The sequence below is a fragment of the Chiloscyllium plagiosum genome, unplaced genomic scaffold (genome assembly GCF_037043375.1).
Source record: "Chiloscyllium plagiosum isolate Xiang-an unplaced genomic scaffold, Cpla_swu_hap1 HiC_scaffold_3, whole genome shotgun sequence".
NCBI classification, from domain to species: Eukaryota; Metazoa; Chordata; class Chondrichthyes; order Orectolobiformes; family Hemiscylliidae; genus Chiloscyllium; species Chiloscyllium plagiosum.
This window is the reverse complement of record NW_028270141.1, coordinates 27,744,826-27,767,668: the sequence shown is the minus strand read 5'-3', so window position 1 is coordinate 27,767,668 and position 22,843 is coordinate 27,744,826.

Sequence of the window (22,843 nt, the reverse complement as noted above, 5' to 3'; positions counted from 1 at the left end):
AAACATTTTTTCCAGGAGACAATCAGCTTGCTTGATGTTACGTGGGGAACATAGTCATTTAAAATAATAGTTTGTACAGAAAACTTTGTTTTAACTGGCACCTTACCAACTGGCACTCTTGATAAACCATCAAAAATTATACATCTCAAATTCTATGATCTATCGCAATGTCTGAATATTTATGCTGGAAATAAAGTATAATAGTGATGTGTGTATTCCCTGTCTTACGTGTCTATGACTTACTGTGAGTTGTTCCATTGATTTTAGGAGGTGTGTTGATGTTTTTACATAGATTTTTTGAGGGATGTTGACACTTTGAAGCTTTGCTTGGTCAGGGTTCACTGTGGTTATGTGTATCTCTTGATTATCCGGAATGTTTGATCAACTGACACAGACTTGGTCCCACAGGTACAAGTTAATAAAAACAACTGCTGTCTTTATATAATACCTTTACTATTATCAGATGTCCCAAAGCACATCACATAGAGAAATTATCACGTAAAATATGTCAACAAGCCACAAAATTATGTCTCCCTGATGCTGTCTATAAATCCAGCAAAGCATTTCGAGTGTTCTATTCAAATCCTCTTATAAGAAAGGTCGACATACCACTTCCCTTCATTGCTTGCTGTACATGAACAAGAGAACTCAACTGCTTTTAAACCTCTCACCACTTGAGAAATATTCTCTATTTATGTTTTTTTTCAGACCAAAGTGGAAAATCTCACTGATATTCCACTTGTTTCCAAATGTTTGCTCATGCACTGGGCATGTCAAAATCCCCGTGAAGCACCTTTGCATCTCCCCTAAAGCTCAGACTCTCACGAGTTTTGGATTAGGGGTGCTTCCAGTGGGATTGGGTCAAGTTAGGCTGGGTAAGGGTATCAGATCATTGTGGGGGTGTTGGGTTCAGCAGAGATGGGTCAGTAGTGGGATTTTGGTTCTGATGGGGTCAGTGAGGTGCAGGGTGGTGGGGGCCAGGGGGATTCTGGGAATTTGAGGGCAATGGTTTTGGGGGAGAGGTGCTATATCCATATGAGCTGGATTTGGGTTGGTGTTGAGTTGCCAGTCCAGGGTCCGTGTCTGGTCCGAAATTGTCAGGTCAGGTCGAGGGCGTCGGTTTGGGCAAGGTGGACATGGAATGGAAGGTCGTTGTGTTTCAGGGTGATCACCATATTAGAGGGTCTCAGGGTCAGGAGGGTGAAGTTGTGGGGTCAGTGGTGAGTCAGAGGTTCAGCTTAATAGCCTTAATTTCCGGGTTCGATTTCAGCCTCGGGCGACTGTCTGTGTGGAGTTTACACATTTTACCCGTGTCTGCGTGGGTTTCCTCCAAGTGCTTCGGTTTCCTCCCACAATCCAAAAGATGTGTAGGTGAGGTGAATTGGCTGTGGGAAAATGCCCATACTACTCAGGGATGTGTAGGTCAGGGGTTAAAATGTAGGGCAATGGGTCAATCTTCAGAGGGTCAATGTGGACTTGGTGGGCTGAAGGGCCTGTTTCCCCACAGTGGAAATTCAATTCTATTAAAGTGCTGCATGGCGTCTCAGTTGCCTCACCGCGCCAGGGAGCCAGGTCCGATTCCAGCCTTAGGTGGCTGTGTGGAGTTTGCACATTCTTCCCATTCTGCTTGGGTTCCCTCCAGCTGCTCCGGTTTCCTCCCACAATCCAAAGATGTGCAAGTCAGATGAATTGGCCGTGCTAAATTGTCCATAGTATTCAGGGATGAGTACGTTGGGTGCATTAGTTAGGAGTTAAATGTAGGGGAATTGGTCTGTTAGGGTTACTTATCAGAGGGTCAGTATAGACTTATTGGGCCAAAGGGCCTGTTTCCACTGTCGGGATTCTATTCTATGAAGTAGTTAGAGAAGTTTTTAGTCCTGTAGATTTTCCTGAAATATTGCACTCAAGTGAGTTGGAATTCTCTATAATATCCACCTCTAAGGGATATTTTCAGGGAGTTCCAGATGCTGGGCAATTATCCTATGGAAATTTTCCTGGCTAATTTCTAGGGAGTCAGCTGCAGCGATATTCCCTTATGGTCCTGATGTGTAACTTCAATTTACGCTGCTCCATTGACAGTTTCCTCTTATGAATTTCTGGGTTCAGTTCTGAAGCATGTAGCCATACCTGCTGAGTATCTCCAACATTTCACTTCTTAGTTTGGAATTTCTGAGTCTTTACTTTCAATCCACACATCCCATCCATTTATAGAGATTGGAAATGGCAGGGACCAAGGCACTGATCTTTGATCAGTCTCACAAGTCACAGTCTGTGTGGTGAAAATTATGTCCCAATACATGTGTGAATCATAATGTAACACATGTATTGGGCCAAGCAGTGGAATGTGGTGAAACGGTTAAAAATTATGTCCCAATACATGTGTGAATCTAACCGGAATGGAGGTGTTGCTTAGTCCCGTGTGAATCTTATTACACACCTCCCCGTGTGAATCTTCTTATCTGTATGTAACCAGAATGGAATGTGTTTTTTAGCCTTGCTCTGCTGTTCACATGAATGTTTATATCTGGAAAAGAGTATATCAGCTGGAAAAGTCTCCAGTTCGGTGAGTCTGCTCCGGGGTTACGTTTAACCGCCGAGCGTGGGTTGTTGGCAACCGCTCTACGAGAACTGACGGCTCCCAGTTCCGGTAACATGTAGAGTGAGTATAAGCCAGACCCGTTGGTTGTGGTGACGCTGCGGGGAATAAAATGCCCATATTCTAGCAGACTCGCCTCTTGGTCGTTTGTTCTGTGTCAGACTACTCTCCTACGAACCTGACCTTGAGAATTTTTTTTAAAACAGTCTGCTAACCTGAAAATTGATTTGTTCCTACTCGCTGTTTTCTGTTCATTAAACCATTTCCAACCCATGCCAGTACGCTTGCCCCTATCCCATGTGGGATACTTTTGTTAACTAATAGCCTGTGTGAGACCCTATTTGCGTATGGGAATACATCACAGAGTCATAAAGTGTATGGGAATATGTGATTGGAGGTTCATCTTGGGATGAAATATGGCACTGAGTTGGGTTCAGCCTAAAGTCATTGCCAGAGAAGGGATAGTACCAATAGCTACAGAACAAAAAAATTTACGTGGATACAATTACTTTAGTACTCCATCTGTTTGATTGGTGGGAATTTATGTTCAGTTAGTACTGGAAATCCAATAACCAATGTGCCCATTCAGAGAGAGTACAGGCTGTTGGGAGAGATGCTGTGAGATAAAGCTGGATGTTGTCAGTGTACATGTGGAAACATTTTTTTGGATGATGTCCTCTTGGAGGTGGATATATCTGAGAAGTCATGTGATACAGCAAATAGCAAATTAAGATTAAAACCAATCACAAATAAGTCATTTAAAATATTGACCTTACAAGAAATAAAATGGCACTCTGCTTTCTTTCATGTATTTGCGAAGAACTGGGGATAAATGGCTGCACATCTGTTATTCAGAACTGGGAAAAAATTCATGTAAGTAGTTGTAATTTTTTTTTGATAGCTGAAGTATGTGACTTGGCCAACTAATCTCAGTAATTAAACTTAGTTTTTTCCAAACGTATTTTGATAAAGTTTCCTCTTTAATATCATCTTTGAAACAGATGTGAACAGAACTGGCTGTGAGCAGAAAGATTTTTGAGGTGGTAAATTTATATTGATCAATGCCAAATGTCACTACGTTCAAGAAAGATTATAAAGGTATGTTAGCCATAATCATTGTAGAATGTAAGGAGTTATTCTTTCACTTAGGGTTCAGTTGCTGATATGTTCAAAACAAGCTACGTTAGAGTGACATTAAATCTCAAGAAATTACAATGTGGATTTGGAGAGCTTCAAGTAATTGGACTTACAATGGCTACAACAACAGAACAGAGGCTAGGAATATTTCTGTGTATCATTCATCTTCTGACAAAGCCTGTCCCCAGTCTACAATGGATAAATCAAGATGTGTGGTGAAATACTCCCGAGATATCTGAATGAGTGCAGCTCCAAAACTCAAGAAACTTGACACAATTCAGGACAAACCAGCTCACTTAATCGCCCACCACATCACAAGTATCCACACCCTCTGCCACCAATGCTCAGTAGCAGTAGTGTGTACAATCTACAAGATGCACTGCAGAAATTTGCCCAAAATCTTTAGATGGTGCCTTCCAAACCTACGACCACTTCCATCTAGAAGGACAAGGACAGCAGATATCTAGGAACACAAGTTCACCTCCAAGTCATTCACTATCCTGACTTGAAAATACATTGCTGTTCCTGCAGTATAATTGGACCAAAAATCCTGGAATTCCTCCTTAATGGATTGTTGGTTTATCTACAACACACTGCAGTGATTCAAGAAGGCAGCTCACCACCATCTTCTCAAAGGCAACTGGGAATGAGTAATAAATGCTGGCCCAGTCAACAACACCCACATCCTATGAGAGAATTTTTAAAAATCATATATGCATTCTAGTTGTAGACATGTTCTTAAATGTTTTTCACATGGACTTGAAGCTAAGTGTGCACCATACTTGAGAAGAATGAGGTTATCCTCTCAATATTCTATATCTTATGAAAAGAATTATAATATAACTGAACGTAATGTAAGCTGTCCATTTTTTCCATGGGCATCATGTATGCCATAATGTACAGACCATCAAATAAGGTCTGTACTTAATGGCACCAGGAGAAAGTGAGGTCTGCAGATGCTGGAGATCAAAGTTGAAACTTTATTGCTGGAACAGCACAGCAGGTCAGGCAGCATCCAGGGAACAGGAGATTCGACGTTTCGGGCACAGGCCCTTCTTCAGGAATCATTCCTGAAGAAGGGCCTGTGCCTGAAACGTCGAATCTCCTGTTCCCTGGATGCTGCCTGACCTGCTGTGCTGTTCCAGCAATAAAGTTCAAACTTAATGGCACCAGTCATCCAATCAGAATCATTATATTTCTAACACTAAATTAGTTTAACTATGATAGATGACAGCAACACACACTGCTGAGTGGTATACATTTATCTCTCTTATTCATAATTCTTTATTGTGCTCTCTGTTTTGTGCTTGAATATGACCTGAACTCGCAAAGGAGAGGTCCTGAGTTAGTAAATATCTCAAAGGTTCATATGTTGCCACTGTATTTGCAATTTGTAGTGATGCTAACTGCTTCCTCAACATTCTTTGTGCTTCCAGCCTTCTAAAAGCATCAAACTTATAATATTGATGATACCTTCCAATTTACCTGTATTCCTCTAATTTTGTCCTTTTGTTAATCCTGACGTCCACTGTTCCATCATCGGTGGAGGTATCTAACTGCCTAATCCCTAAGCTCAGAAATTCTTTCCTCAACATCTCCAATTATATTCCTCCTCAAACATGCTCCTTAAAATTTATTTTAATAATTGCTTTTGGATATCTAACATAACATCAGGATATTTAGTTACTAAATTTGGTACAAAGCTACAATATGTTAAAGGTGCTACATAAATGCAAACAATTGTTGCAATTGCACTGTTCAAGAAAACTTTCCTTCATTTGGAGATGCCAATTCATTCAATTTGAAACAGTTTGTAAGTGGTGCAAACAAATATTCATTCCAGCCTGCAAATATTCTTGTCGATCCTTAGGTATCAGTAGTTTCATTTTTCTGAAGACATTGAAAGAAAGCCTATTAGCACTTCAATGAATTCAATCACAGTTTTTTTGCTGAGTTCAGCTTTCATGCTAACTTCTTGAATACCATCTGTGTTTCCTCCATCCGTTTGTACTTACTTAGTTGTGACAACTTGCGGACTGTTTTATTCTAACATATGCAACAAATATCTGGTTCCAAAGAAAACTGAGACTTGCACTTAAGAATGTGAAGGAACCACCCTCAGGAGAAAGTCAGGCTGCGTGCACCTGATATCAAAAGCTGTGTGTATAAACATTGACTGAATAGTACAATCTGCTTAATCAAATACATTCCTCTGTCGTGGGCTGGTAGGGGGATTTAACTAATCATCTTGCTGCAAAGAACAACTATTATATATTTGCTGCTTCTCAGTTCTAGTCTTGGTTCTAATAGAATTACTGCTATTCAATGCAGAAAACAAAATCAGGAGCCCCAACTATAGTGAGGGATTTCATTATTTCTGTACCTCATTTTCTGCACAACATAAAGGCTGTGATTTTGACTGCTATAAAACAACTGCTTCCAAGAAATCACAAAATTGTAGAACACAAAGGCTTTACATCTTTGCAGGAGTGTGCCGTGGAAGCAGCTCTGGAGGAGTTGATGTTCATCCAACATTGAACAGTATTCTGAATGAGTAGCTGGAGAGCAAATGTGTTCTGTCCAGCTCCCCAGAGTCATAATAAACATGCCTGAGTAATAATGTAAACCATACTATCATGCAATAAACTATCATAATCAAAGGTAAGTGTCTTCCATTTGGACTTACTGGTGGTCTACTCTTTGATATTCACTGATGTTTGTACAATGTTCAGTACCATTTGTGACTTTTCACTTAATGAAACTGTCCAAAAAATACACAGCAAGACTTGGACAATATCCTGGCTCGGCCTGATAAACAGCAAGTAACATTCGTGCTACAAAAAAGACAGGCAGTGATCATCTCCAATAAGTGAGAATCCACCCACTGCCACTTGCCATCAATGCCGGATAGCATTGCTGAATACCACTCTGTCATCATCCTCCGGTTTAAAACTGAACTGAAACAAATATATTAGAGTAAGGTAAGTCATTTCCTGTCTCCCCAGTGCCGGTTGACCATCTTGAAGGTATAAGTCAGAAGTGTGTTGGAATACCCTCTATTTGCTTGGTTGAGTGCAGCTCCAACAACACTCAAAAAGCTTAATATCATCCAAAACAAGACAGTCAACTTGTTTGGCACCCTTTCCACTACCTTCAGCATTCACCCCCATCACTACTGATGTACAGTCACAGCACTGCAGGCCATTTACAAGATACACAGCAGTAATTTACCAAGGCACCTTTGACATCAGCTTTCAAACCTGCAACCTCTCCTACTGAGAACTATATAGGCAGCAGATGCATGGGAATACTGCAAGCCTTCTTTAAGACATGTATCATCCTAACATGGAACAATGGCACTTCACTGTTGCTGGTTCAAATTGTTAGAACTTCCTCCTTAACACCACTGTGGGTGATCCTGTGCTACAACAGTTCAACAAGTATTCACAGCACCTTCTCAACGGCAACTAGGATTGGGCAAAAAAATCTGGTAATGCATTTGACGATGCTCATGTGTCACAAATGAACAAATAAAAGACCTTTAGGTTATAAAGTAACCCCCATAAGCAGAAATGAAATATGGTGCTTGCAAATATTATAAGACTGTTGCAAAATAAAATTGTCCGTTAAAAGAGAAATAAGGTGGATTTTCTTTTATCTATTCCTGTGTTCTTTAAGGTCACTAACAATGATCTTAGAGCTTTCACATCTGTAAAGTCAAATCAAATATGTGGTTTTGCAAGTATTAGCGTACTTAGTTTAATTGGAAAATGTTGATGTACAGCTATCTAATCATAGTAATATGTAAACGAGTTCACTTAGTTGCTAAGCTATAGAGAGTGGAAGTAAGGGAGAGAATTTGTCTGAACCTCTTAAGTCATAAACAATTTTGGTTCCAAGAACCCGTAATTACAAATACTTAATCATTTCCTTGTGTTTACATCGAAACTGCACTGTAACATTCCATTGTGGCACGATCACACAATATTCAAAGCCTAATACATTATTATTAAATATCACATTATATGGGGCTGCGGCATTGTGGCTCAGTGGTTAGCACTGCTGCCTCACAGCGCCAGGGACCCGGGTTTGATTCCAGCCTCAGGTGACTGTCTGTATGGAGTTTGCACATTCTCCCCATGTCTATCTGGATTCCCTCTGGATGCTTCAGTATCCTCCCACAATCCAAAGATGTGCAGGTTAGGTAAATTGTCCATGCTAAATTGTCAACGGTGTTCAGGGATGAGTAGGTTGGGTGCATTAGTCAGGGGTTAAATGTAGGGGAATGGGTCTGTTAGGGTTACTTATTGGAGGGTCAGTGTGAATTTATTGGGCCAAAGGGCCTGATTCCACACTGTACGTGTTCTAATATATGAAGTAGTTAGAGTGTTTGACAGAGTTGGGGAGAGGGCGGGGGCGGGGGTGGGGTGGTGTTGGAATGGGTTGGGGGGCAGGCGGGGGGGGGGGGGGGGGGGCGGGGGCTTGCACACGGTGTGCTGCTGCCTTGTTCACTGAGTGGGGAGTGGACAGCAGAAAACTCCGAGCCACATAGGAAAGGCATTAAATCAATTAACCCGAATAATCAATTATCCGAAAGAAATAATGCATGCCTATCTCGTTCTGATAATCAAGGTTCCTCTGTATTTTGAATCAGGAATTCATCTACAAGAAAAATCACCTAACTTGAGAGCACTAATGAAATATTGCAGTTCTATTAGAACAAATGTCTACAAGATTCATAAACACAATAGTTTGCAATATCTGGCTTGTTTCAAGATTGGCATCTTTGATTGTTTGATCTGCAGTCAAGAACTTTGAGCTATAATTACAGTCATAAATAAACTGAATATTATTCAGGATAGCTAACATCTCCAAGGTACATCAGTAGGAGGGATGGACTCACTGCTCTGAAATCCACAGCAGAAAATCACCTCTCATGGAGAGTGTAAAATTCAATAGGACCTACTCAGATTTCAAACATGTTCAAACCCTCACTGATCTGGCTGGGGATGTGGACATATTTTGATTCTGCCTGGACCATGTATCCAATGTGTCTGCTCTTGAATAGCCTCAATGACATGGAAAAAGTGATCAAATAAAACCCAAGTGGTGTTCAAATACAATCCACCATGATGAAATGCGTGTTGACTTCATAAGGTTTCTAACTCATGTTGAAGGATTTGACATAGCTCCTACAGTTGCAGCATTCTTTGCTCCAATGGGTCAGTGCTGTTACATGACTCTTGCGAAATCAAAAATCACATGACACCGGGTTATCGACCAACAGGTTTATTTGAAACCACAAGCTTTCGGAGCCCCACTCCTTCATCACGTAGCTAGTCATTCTTGCAGAGTGAGATTCACTGGCTGTCATTAATATTGTTTAAGATCAGGACTAAGATTTTGTAGAACAGATCTTTCATCTCTTGTAGATAGGAGAAAAAGGCTCTCAGATATTTCTTGTCACTGACTCCATTGTACACAAAAAGTACATTTCTTTCCACATTTAGTCTGCACGCTTCATCTGTCTGTACATGACAAACTTCTGCAATTCAACATTATAGCTCCATGGAAGATAAGAATCCATTTATGATACCAGGGGATCTGCCTATTTGTATTGAGACTATAAGAAGTACGAGCAGAAGGAGACCATTCAACCCATTGAGCCCATTGCCATTCATTGAGGCCATGGCTAAACTAATAATTCTCAATTCCATTTTCTTGTCTTTTTCCTATAATCTTTGATTTCTCACTGATCAAAAATCTATCACAATCTTGAATATATTAATCAACGCTGTCTCCATAGCCCTTTGTGGTTAAAAAACATTCCACAGATTCACAACCTCTGAGAGAAGAAATTTTCTTCATCTGTCTTAAATGTATGACCCTTTATTCTGAGATTGTGCTATCTAGTCCTAGACTGTTCCACAATGGAATAAATGCCACTCATCAAAACTCCATGTTGCATGCTCTTGTCAAAATCAGGACATATGACCAAATATGAGCCTTTATTAAGATGTCAGACAATAATGGACAAGAAAATTAGAGTTGAATTTAAAGCAGGCAGAAATCATCATAACTCTCTGAACAACAGCTTTTATGAAGAAGGTGCCAAGAAACTACTGCTCTTTTCATTCTCCCTAAGGAGATATGATGTAACTTTGAGATCCTCAGTTTCATTTGGTGGCTATTGATCAGTAGTGATCTGTGCATTATTGGCAGCAAAACATGCAGCACTTTGATTATTTTAGACACCTGAAACCCTTCTCAAACACATCGAAAGAAATGGTTGTTGAGCGACAACGGTCTTGGTATGGATTTTGTCATCCTGCATTTTATGTGTGGCATATTAGTTGTTTGAGGAGGTCATGAGCCACAGTTGCAACATCTAGCATCTATTTCCTACCTCACCTGTAAGCAACCCCTCGAACAAATTCAGCTCCTGTAAGAGATAGGTGTTTGACCTGTTATACTTGAATGCCATTGATAAAAGTCATTATGAGCCTTCATACTTTTGATTCCCACTCTGTCCTCTTATTCCAGCTGTAAAACTCACTAACTATACTTTCAACCTCAGGGATACAACAATTCCAACTCTTGGAGAGAGAGAAAGAGAGCAAAAGAGGCTAGAAGAGTATATATTCTTCATGGAAAATACTACTAATCAGAATTAGGAAGTATTCATAAGTCCTTTTGTTAGTAAGCAGTGGATGTTTAAATAAAGCAATAAACATAAAGTGTAGAATTACTTTTTCACGGTCAGAAAAATCAGTATGATACAAAACTAAAACATTCAGTTTTTATATTTTTTTTCTGCCTTTTAGCCCCATTTTTAATAAGCAGTAATAACAGAAAGAATACTTCAGTGCAGTCTATGATATGAAATAATTTAGAAGAAGGAAAAATATGTTTACATTATATTTGCAAGAACCTACATCTCATAACATTAACAACATTTGCTATATAAACACCACTGTGGATATGGTAACAGATAACAAAAAAAAGTCAAAAAGTTCACCTTATTACAAACATCTATTTTCACCATTCTGGATTGTCATGAGTCCTTAGCTTGATTAATGCACAATAAAGAACTGTCTTATTAAGCTAGCCTAGTCATTGTTGCAGAAATGCTGTGACAGCCACTTGAAGTGATTGATGAGGTAGTTCGCTGACATTTAGCAATGTCCTGATTGCATTTGTCTCCGGATGTGGAGAACACATACTTTCTCCCTGAATGCAAATAGGTCAATACTTGTAAATCTGCTTTGCTTTTGTGAATGAAAGTTTGCCTCAGTTGTGTACATGAATGATCTGAGCATTACTCTTAGGGCTTTCTGCCCTCGATGCATCTAATCCAATATGACTGACAGCACTGGGAATCTAATTTGTAACAATTAACTTCATTGTAAATGGGATTTATGATTTGTGATAGAATCTGTGTTTAATAGATATGTGAGCTATTTCTTCACTATGTACGTCACTAGTGATAATTAAAATGAAGAGCACAGGATTTACCATATTTTAATTTGTCATTGTCATTAAATAATTGGAGGATCAAATGTTAGCTTAAACTGAGTTGTCTCCTCCAATTCCATGTAGCATCGTTATAGGATTTAGAAAATACCTATAAATAATTTAAAGGGAAGAAGCTGCACTTATATGTTTTGACAAATAATTTTTGTTCTACCATTATGTATGGTGATACATGGTACAGTACGGGCCCTTCAGCCCTTGAAGTTGCGCTAATCTGTGGAACCAATCTGAAGCCCATCTAACTTACACTATTCCATTCTTGTCCATATGCCTATCTAATGACCATTTAAATGCTCTTAAAGCTGTCGAGTCTACTACTGTGTAAAAGTGAGGACTGCAGATGATGAGGATCAGAGTCAAGATTAGAGTGGTGCTGGAAAGGCACAGCAGGTCAGGCAGCATCCAAGGAGCAGGAAAATCAATGTTTCGGGCAAAAGCTTTTCCTGCTCTTCAGATGTTGCCTGACCTGCTGTGCTTTTCCAGCACCACTCTAATCTTGAATCTACTACTGTTGCAGGCAATGTGTTCCATGTCCCTACTACTCTCTGAGTAAAGAAACTACCTCTGACATCTGTCCTATATCTATCACAACAATACATTTGATGTTAAACTATCCAAACACAAGCATCATTCATTGTAGTGACAAATATAGCAGTTGTTTATAAAAAGGTCAGTTTTTGTTGTCTCTATATTCTGTATACAATATTTGCAATGTAAAAGCTTTCTCGTGAACATTAAAAGAAGTGAAGCTATTTATAATTGAATTTTGACTTAATGTTGGGCTAAAAATGACATGAAGCTTGAGAAGTGTGATTAGCCCATGCCTTCTGATGTAGGGAGTGCTGAAACTTCATATTGCCTGGTCATTCAAATTATTGCAGCAAGCCTGAGCACAAGGTCAAAATCATGAGGGCTAGCATGAGTTACAGCATTCATGCAGCACATACAGTTAATCTGCAACTTTCAAAGGGGAGGTACATTGTAGCATTGAAGTAGATGTTGGAACTCATACTGAAGGTGATTCTAATCTGGGGAATAGTCCCACTGCATTGGAGGTTTTAGTGCAACTGGTAGAAAGCAGGATACATGCGATTGATTCACCGTTCCACCTAACATTTATAGACACAGTTGGCTATGGTGGTCAATTGACTAACCCAAAAGAAATGGATGCAATGACGTAAAAAGTTCAATAAACTGACTGACTGGTGAAGGTTAGTGTATGTACCTTCAAGTACCTTACTAGATCACTGCATACTGCACAACAGACACTGCTCAAAGCACCACACCTTGGTCATCTAACTATCAACAATCTCTTATCAGTTATGTTTTATGCCAAACATTCATTCACTCTGATACACTTCATCCTGCTACATTCTGCTTATCCACATCTCCCAGGTAACACCAATTACTCAACCATGAAAACCACACCACCAAAACAGGTTGCACCTCACTTACTGACACATCCTTCTGCTTTGCAAGTCATGTTAGTATTTAACAGAAGGCTCTGGACACAATTGACAGGGAGACCTGGCATGTCTGCAAGTCCTTTACATATAAGAGGAGATGGTGGCTGCCATCACTTGTGTGGCCGCAGCTGCGGCTAGGCCAGAAGGAGTGCTGAAAGCATTGAAAGAAGAAATTTAAATCATTGAAGATGCTCGTATGCCCATACTTATTCATCAAGTTCATATCCAACTTCCCCTCATTCCACAATCTCTTCTGATTTACAAACTGTAAATTATGCAAGCATGCACCTTTTATCCCAATTGTCCCTTTCGCTTTTCAGAACCCCAAACATTTATCCAGGGCTAGGTGGATGAGGGAGAGATGGAAGAGCAAAAGGACAGTGATGAAGAAGAAATATCGACACTTGATCTCATCTTCACAATCAACTACTCAGATTTTTTTGTTTGTGAATACTTAATACGTTAACCTCGGGTCAGAATCAGCATACCACAGGGCATTAAACATGAGCATAGCCTGGGTCAGTGACAATGGTTGTAGAGGTACCTGTTCAATAGAGGATGAGATCTCTGTAGGAGAAGAGTCAGTTGAGAACTTTAATGCTGCCATGTACAGAAGAAAGCTAATCAGTCCACACATCAAAATGCTCACTGCAGTAGCAAGCCTACCAGCAAGTCAATGGTCAATATTAATGATTATGGAAGAATCCAACATCATCTTCCTATGAATTTCCTTGTGCAACTGTTAATAAAATAATGGATTGTGGTTGTATTTACTTGAGTTGGATAAGTTGATCTAAACCTGGCCAGAAAAGCCCCGTGTTGTCTCCTGTCATTTCTCTTCCTCATTTTCCACCTCTTTCTCCACTTCCTTCTCTACTTCTTTCTCTACCTCCTTATCTACCTCCTTCCCTACGTCCTTCCTTACCTCTTTTTGAATCTCTCATTCATGCTCCTTGTCTGGTTGTTAGGAAATTGTTGACAACGGTTATGCCCACATCGTGGGATGCTTGCCCACCAGATAGCAGTGCACCACAAATCTTGGAATATACAATTCCCTTCTGCACCTCCTCTACATACATCTTTTGTTCCATTTGTGTGTCCCTTTACCAACTCAACTTTAAATTACATCATTATCCTATTTGTTATTTAATTTCACCTGCCTCCTACTCTGTCACAACCTTTCCTGCTGTTTCTATCAAACACCCCTGACTTTTATGCCCATGTCATTGAATGAAACCTGTTCCATCTAAAATTAAATTCTAATGAAAATTAATTTAGCTAAAATATTAGCTCTCTCTCTCTTCACAATGTTTATTTACAGCATTTTATTTTCTTATTTAAGCATTTCCATGAGTTTTCCTCTGTATTTTCCATTGACAGGTCATCAATTGCCTAGATTGGACCTGGAGCAAACGTTTAGTTTGGGCTCCTATAATTTACTGCACGATACTAAACATTCTGATTGGTTTTGAGCTTATTTGATTGCATAATCTCAACAATTATATCCTATTCCCCTTACTACCACATCATGTACTGAACACAGTATTAACTGTCACTCTTTCAGTTAGTTGGACTTAGAGTAACTTTAACAAGTACTTAGTGACCGCACAATATGTAAAAATATTTAGAAGGCTAGAGGGAAAATAAAATGTTCAGAGGAACTGTTAATCTCATTTAAAACACATATTGCAAAATTTAATTCCATGAAATCTTTCAACTTCTTGAATTAAATTTGTTTAAAATTACTAATTTCCTTTTCTTCAACACAATGTGGCTTGTCTATGATTCGCCTCCAGTGTTGATGTAACTTGGAGAAGACTGACATCTTTGTGATGTTGTAATAAGCATTTTGTTTTGATGTATTTTCCTAATGACTCAGTATTAAATTACAGAAAATAAAGAGGGGTCAAGAGCTTATAGTTCCAACTGTTAATCATTTAAAATTTGATTGCATGGCATTTTATAGTTTGGGAGCAACACTTTTTTTTAAAGTAACTCATGAACGGGTGTTTAAAAGTATAGTGAGATGAATGAGTTTAATTCAGGGCCATTCTTGAGCCAAATGACACTGCCTCTATATGATTAATTTGTCCTGTATGGCATGTATATTGTGCAAATGAGCATGAAAGCAACATGAACTAACATGCAGGGTATGAGGATCATAGGGGTGAGTGGGGAGTATGGTTGGCATGATGGTAACATTGGAGTGATTGGGAGTATGAGAGGTTAAGAGTGATGAACGTAAGAGAGCCTATACAAAATAAACGTCTAAAATAATGGCATACAGTTGGAATAAGGTCAATGATCCCTATAATTAGTTTACTTCATCACCCATGGGTAATAGGCCTGACTCCATTCTGCATTTATTCCATGGAGTGAAATTGGACCTGACAGGGTTCTTTCTACTGAGGCAGGTCTGCTGCGTTGGGAAATTTCTTGACTGTAGCCAACTGCCCTGATTTTGAAATTCCAACCCAATATTGCAATTTTCTGATTGATGCTGAGCCAAAAACCTTCCCAGCAGCACTCTGAATATACCTTCAACAGCTGGATCACAGCAATTCAAGAAGCAGTGCACACAACTTTCCCGTGAAAGAATCAAACAACAAATGTTAATAATGTTGTACCTCACGGTGAAATGTTCAAAACTACAAAGCTTCACATTTCCTAAAACTTCTTTAATGTCAATTATTGTATGGTATTTTGAGTCATTTATTACAATGTTCATTTAAAGGAATCTGATAAAAACATGGAAGAAATGTGAAACCTTTACATTGTTAAAAAAATGCCATTGACTGGCAATGTATATCATTTCTGACAGTAAAACCAAACAGCAATAACATTGGTACAGTTCTGGTAAGTAGAGATGAAAAGAAATTGAATTATACTGCACTACATCGAAAACCATAGCACAGCAATGTACAAACAAGATTAATAAATAGCAAAATGAATATTTTGTTATTCAATGTCTTTTTTTAACCAGAAAATGTTAAAATGATATTGCCTGAAAACCTCTGAACAACAATATCTGCAATTCCAAGAAATCATATTTGGAACTAATCTGCTAAAAATAGAATTAAATTTACCTACAACATCTTAATACAAAATAATCCATAATTTCTCCTAGATATTTTCAAATCATAACATTTAGAGCTGTATAAGTATTCATCAACGTCCTTGTATCAGAAGAATTAAATCACAGTGAGGTCAATGGGTTTAATTCAGAGTCATGCTTGAACCAGATAGCTATATATCAAAATGAAACCAAAGTAAGCAGAAATTTAAAAAGGAGGTCCTCGAGAGTAGTAATATCTGGATTACTCCCAGTGCTTTGAGCTAGTGAGGGCAGGAATAGGAGAATAGAGCAGATGAATGCATGGCTGAGCAGCTGGTGTATGGGAGAAGGATTCACATTTTTGGATCATTGGAATCTCTTTTGGGTAGAAGTGACCTGTACAAGAAGGACAGATTAAGGGGTCTAATATACTGCCAGGGAGATTTGCTAAAGCTGTTCGAGAGAATTTAAACTAGTAAGGTGGTGGGGTGGGACCCAGGGAGATAGTGAGGAAAGAGATCAATCTGAGACTGATACAGTTGAGAACAGAAGAGAGTCAAACAGTCAGGGCAGGCAGGGACAAGGTAGGACTAATAAATTAAAATGCATTTATTTCAATGCAAGGGGCCTAATGGGGAAGGCAGATGAACTCAGGGCATGGTTAGGAACATAGGACTGGGATATCATAGCAATTACAGAAACATGGCTCAGGGATGGGCAGGACTGACAGCTTAATGTTCCAGGATACAAATGCTACAGGAAGGATAGAAAGAGATGCAAGAGAGGAGGGGGAGTGGCATTTTTGAGAAGGGATAGCATTACAGCTGTGCTGAGGGAAGATATTCCCAGTAAATACTGATGCATGTGCATTTGGAAGATATATGTATTTGGAAAGGCAAGGACTGATTAGGGATAGTCAATATGCCTTTGTGCGTGGGAAATCATGTCTCATAAACTTGATTGAGTTTTTTAAGAAGTAACAAAGAGGATTTGTGAGGGCAGAGTGGTAGATGTGATCTATATGGACTTCAGTAAGGCGTTCGACAAGGTTCCCCATGGGAGACTGGTTAGCAAGGTTAGATCTCATGGAATACAGGGAGAACTAGCCATTTGGATACAGAAGTGGCTCAAAGGTAGAAGACAGAGGGTAGTGGTGGAGGGTTGTTTTTCAGACTGGAGGCCTGTGACCAGTGGAGTGCCCTCTGGGCCCTCTACTTTTTGTCATTTACATAAATGATTTGGATGTGAGCATAATAGGTACAGCTAGTAAGTTTGCAGATGACACCAACATTGGAGGTGTAGTAGACAGCGAAGAAGGTTACCCCAGATTACAACAGGATCTGGACCAGACGGGCCAATGGGCTGAGAAGTGGCAGATGGAGTTTAATTCAGATAAATGCGAGGTGCTGCACTTTGGTAAAGCAAATCTTAGCAGGACTTATACACTTAATGGTTAGGTCCTAGAGAGTGTTGCTGAACAAAGAGACCTTGGAGTGCAGGTTCATAGCTCCTTGAAAGTGGAGTCGCAGGTAGATAGGATAGTGAAGAACGCATTTGATATGCTTTCTTTTATTGGTCAAGAGTATTGAATACAGGAGTTGGGAGGTCATGTTGCAGCTGTACAGGACATTGGTTAGGCCACTGTTGGAATATTGCGTGCAAATCTGGTCTCCTTCCTGTTGGAAAGACGTTGTGAAACTTGAAAGAGTTCAGAAAAGATTTACAAGGATGTTGCCAGGGTTGGAGAATTTGAGCTATAGGGGGAGGCTGAACAGGCTGGGGTTGTTTTCTTTGGAGCTTCGGAGGCTGAGGGGTGACCTTATAGAGGTTTACAAAATCATGAGGGTCATGGATAGGATAAATAGACAAAGTCTTTTCACTGGGGTCGGGGAGTCCAGAACTAGAGGGCATATGTTTCGCATGAGAAGGGAAAGATATAAAAGAGACCTAAGGGGCAACTTTTTCATGCAGAGGATGGAATGAGCTGCCAGAGGAAGTTGGTGGAGGCTGGTACAATTGCAATTTTTAAAAGGCATTTGTATGAGTATATGAATAGGAAGGGTTTGGAGGGATATGGGCCGGGTGTTGGCAGGTGGGACTAGATTGGGTTGGAATATCTGGTCGGCATGGACAGGTTGGACCGAAGGGTCATTTTCCATGCTGTACATCTCTATGACTCTATGAGTCATTCAACACAGAAACAGGCCCTTTTGCCCAAATTGTCTCCGCCAACCAAGTTTCCTGAACTGAACCAGACTTATTTGTCTGCAATTGGCTCATTTCCCTCTAAAACCTTTCTATCTATGTACCAAATATCTTATAACTGTTGTAATTGTACTTATTCAGCTTATCCAAGCCCCTCATAATCTTATCAACCGCTATAAACCCAGCCTCCTATGCTCCAGAGAAAAAAGTCCCAGCCTGCCCAGCATCTCCTTATAACTCAAACTCTCCAGCTCTGGCAACATCCTGGCAAGTTTTTTTGAACCCCCTCCAATTTAATAATTTCCTTCTTATAGCAAGGTGACCGGAATTGTATGCAGTACTCCAAATGTGGCCTTACCGATGTCTTGTGCAGCCATAACATGATGTCCCAATTCTGATGCTCAATGCCCTGACCAATGAAGGCAAGCATGCTGAAAGCCTTTTTCACCATCCTGTCTACCTATGATGCCACTTTGAAGGAATTATGTACCTGCACTCCTAGTTCTCTCTTTTCCTACTTTTTGCAGTTCGCCATTCAACTAGCAAAGCAACGATGTAATAGTGCCACTGATTATCGTTGATGGCTTAGCCTTTACATGTCATATAGGTTTCTTCATTTTTGTAGTACACGTGAATGTATAGAGCTCCCAGAACATCTCATAAGACACAAATGCTCCAGAGGAAGAATCATCACTCATTCCATTTGTCTCATTAAACTGCACAAAAATTAACATCTCGAGATAGAACATAAAGCTATATCTTATTTAACAAATAGTCCACTTCTCTAAGGCTCTCCCCGAATGCTTTAAACATGAAAGTTGCAAGTTTTTAACACTCACACTCATGGGATGTTGAGTTGTTGTGCTCTGATACAATGACTTATGTTCCTACTGTAAAGTCAATTCCATTTCACACTATGACAGTGTCCAACTGTAAGTTTGACTCATAAATACTAACAGTGTTTTGCACTTTCAAAAGGAACAGATCAATTTTTCAACTAGGAGCGGGAACCCGGAAGTCGTCAACAGAGGCTTCTGGGAAGGTAAGAAGTTTAATTTAAAAGCGCGTACCTCCGAGGTTTCGACCTCAGTGCTACAGCGGGCGCACAGAGAGGGGAGCCGGAAGGTAAGCGGAGACCAGTTTAAATTAACGTTTTTCTTTTCGCAGTCTGTTTTTTTTCAACTAGGAGCGGGAACCCGGAAGTCGTCAACAGAGGCTTCTGGGAAGGTAAGGAGTTTGAGTGGAGAAGGAGGCAGTGCAGGGATCCCCTGTGGTCGTTCCCCTCAACAATAAGTATACCACTTTGGATACTGTTGGGGGGGACGGCCTAGCAGGGATAAGCTGCAGTGACCGGGTCTCTGGCACGGGGTCCGGCTCTGAGGTTCAGAAAGGAAAGGGGGAGAGGAGGAGAGCGCTAGTTATAGGAGACTTTATAGTTAGAGGGACAGACAGGTGGTTTTCTGTGGACATGGGCGAGACTCTCGGATGGTTTGTTGCCTCCCGGGTGCCAGGGTCTGCGACGTCTCGGACCGTGTCTTCAGAATCCTTAAGGGGGAGCGTGTGCATTCAGGAGTCGTGGTGCACATTGGCACCAACGACATAGGTAGGAAGAGGGGTGGGGAGGTCATTCAGGAGCTCAGGGAGTTAGGCTAGAAGCTAAAAGCTAGGACGGACAGAGTTGTCATCTCTGGGTTGTTGCCGGTGCCACATGACAGTCAGGCAAGGAATAGGGAGAGAGTGCAGTTGAACATGTAGCTGCAAGGATGGTGTAGGAGGGAGGGCTTCAGGTATTTGGACAATTGGATTGCATTCTGGGGAAGGTGGGACCTGTACAAGCAGGACGGGTTGCACCTGAACCAGAAGGGCACCAATATCCTGGGGGGGTAGGTTTGCTAGCTATCTTCGGGGGGGTTTAAATTAATTTGGCAGGGGGATGGGATCCGGACTTGTAGTCCAGCAAGTAGGTTAGCTGTTTTTCAGGATGTCCAAGAATGTAGGAAGGCTGTGGAGAAGGTAGCACTGACAGGGAATACTTGCGGACACAGAGATGGGCTCAAGTGTGTATATTTCAACGCAAGGAGTATCAGAAATAAGGTGCGTAAACTTAAGGCGTGGATTGGTACTTGGGACTACGATGTTGTGGCCATCACAGAAACATGGATAGAAAAGGGACAGGAATGGTTGTTGGTTCCTGATTACAGATGTTTCAGTAAGATTAGGGGGGGTGGTAAAAAGGGAGAGGGGGTGGCGTTGTTAATTAGAAATGGTATAATGGCTGCAGAAAGCAGTTCGAGGGGGATCTGCCTTTGGAGGTAGTATGGGCTGAAGTCAGAAATAGGAAAGGAGCAGTCATCTTGTTGGGTGCTTACTATAGGCCCCCCAGTAGCAGCAGAGATGTGGAGAAACAGATTGGGAAACAGATTTTGGAAAGGTGCAGAAGCCACAGGGTAGTAGTCATGGGCGATTTCAACTTCCCAAATATTGATTGGAAGCTCTTTAGATCAAGTATATTGGATGGGGCGGTGTTTGTGCAGTGTGTCCAGGAAGCTTTTCTAACTCAGTATGTAGATTGTCTGACCAGAGGGGAGGCCATATTGGATTTGGTACTTGGTAACAAACCGGGACAAGTGATGGGCTTGTTTGTGGGTGAGCATTTTGGTGATGGTGACCACAATTTTGTGACTTTCACCTTGATTAAGGAGAGAGATAGGTGCGTGAAACAGGACAGGTTTTACAATTGGGGGAAGGGTAAATACGATGCTGCAAGACAGGATCTGAGGAGCATAAATTGGGAGCATAGGCTGTCAGGGAAGGATGTCGTTGAAATGTGGAACTTTTTCAAGGAACAGATACGACGTGTCCTTGATATGTATGTACCTGTCAGGCTGGAAAGAAATGGTCGTGTGAGGGAACCTTGGTTGACGAGGGAGGTTGAATGTCTTGTAAGGAGGAAGAAGGAGGCTTACATAAGGTTGAGGAAACAAGGTTCAGACAAAGCATTGGAGGGATACAGGATAGCCAGGAGGGAGCTGAAGAAAGGGATGAGGAGAGCTAAGAGAGGGCATGAAAAATCTTTGGCGGGTAGGATCAAGGATAACCCCAAGGCGTTTTATGCGTATGTGAGAAACATGAGAATGACAAGAACGAGGGTAGGTCCGATCAAAGACAGTAGTGGGGGACTGTATTGAGTCGGAAGAGATAGGAGAGATCTTGAATGAGTACCTTTCTTCAGTATTTACAAATGAGAGGGACCATATTGTTGAAGAGGAGAGTATGAAACGGACTGATAAGCTAGATGGGGATACTTGTTAGGAAGGAAGATGTGTTGGGCATTTTGAAAAACTTGAGGATAGACAAGTCTCCCGGGCCTGACGGGATATATCCTAGGATTATGTGGGAAGCAAGAGAGGAAATTGCAGAACCGTTGGCAATGATCTTTTCGTCTTCACTGTCAATGGGGGTGGTGCCAGGGGACTGGAGAGTGGCGAATGTTGTGTCCCTGTTCAAAAAAGGGAATAGGGATAACCCTGGGAATTACAGGCCAGTTAGTCTTACTTCAGTGGTAGGCAAAGTAATGGAAAGGGTATTAAGGGATAGGATTTATAAGTATCTGGAAAGACACTGCTTGATTAGGGACAGCCAGCATGGATTTGTGAGGGGTAGGTCTTGCCTTACAAGTCTTATTGAATTCTTTGATTTGGAAATGCCATTGTTGGACTGGGGTGTACAAAGTTAAAAATCACACAACACCAGGTTATAGTCCAACAGGTTTAATTGGAAGCACACTAGCCTTCGGAGCGATGCTCCTTCATTAGGTGATAGTGGAGGGTTCGATCGTAACACAGAATTTATAGCAAAGATTTGCAGTGTGATGTAACTGAAATTATACATTGAAAAATTGATTGTCTGTTAAGCCTTTCATCTGTTAGAATACAGTGATAGTTTCACTTCTTTCATATGTAAATCACAAAACCTTTTTTTCAAAGTTGTATTCTTGGGTTAGCTGTTAACAATGGTGATAGCTAGACAATATGTTGAAGGTGTTAGCCCCCTGTGTTCTCTGTCTATGACCTGAGTCACAGCTAAGTTCGGTGCCCATAGGGAGGGCCTCAACCGGGACCTTGGGTTCATGTCACATTACAGGTGATCACCATTGCACTAGACACACACACAGATATTCCTACACACACACACACACACACTCTCACATACACACGGACACAGGCACACACAGACGCGCACACAGACACCCACACATACCCTTATAGACACACACACTCCCACACTCACACATGCACCCCCTCACAGACTTAAGACACTCTGCACTCACTACACACACACACACACACATACTTTCTCACACTCACAATCCCCACCCCAGACAGACACACACACACAGACAAAGACTCAGAAGCACACATATATTTTGTGGGGTGAATTTGTACTTGCAGAGTTACATTGCACTTTGCTCAAAAACTGCATACATTCATGTAGAACTCAGCTCAAAAACTGAATGAATTTATGTAAAACTCTGTTATCTCACTTTTTAGATTAGATTCAATCTAAACATCAGGTTATAGACAGAGAACACAGGGGGCTAACACCTTCAACATATTGTCTAGCTATCACCATTGTTAACAGCTAACCCGAGAATGCAACTTTAAAAAAAGGTTTTGTGATTTACACATGAAAGAAGTGAAACTATCACTGTATTCTAACAGATGAAAGGCTTAGCAGACAATCAATTTTTCAATGTATAATTTCAGTTACATCACACTGCAAATTTTTGCTATAAATTCTGTGTTATGATCGAGCCCTCCACTATCACCTGATGAAGGAGTATCGCTCTGA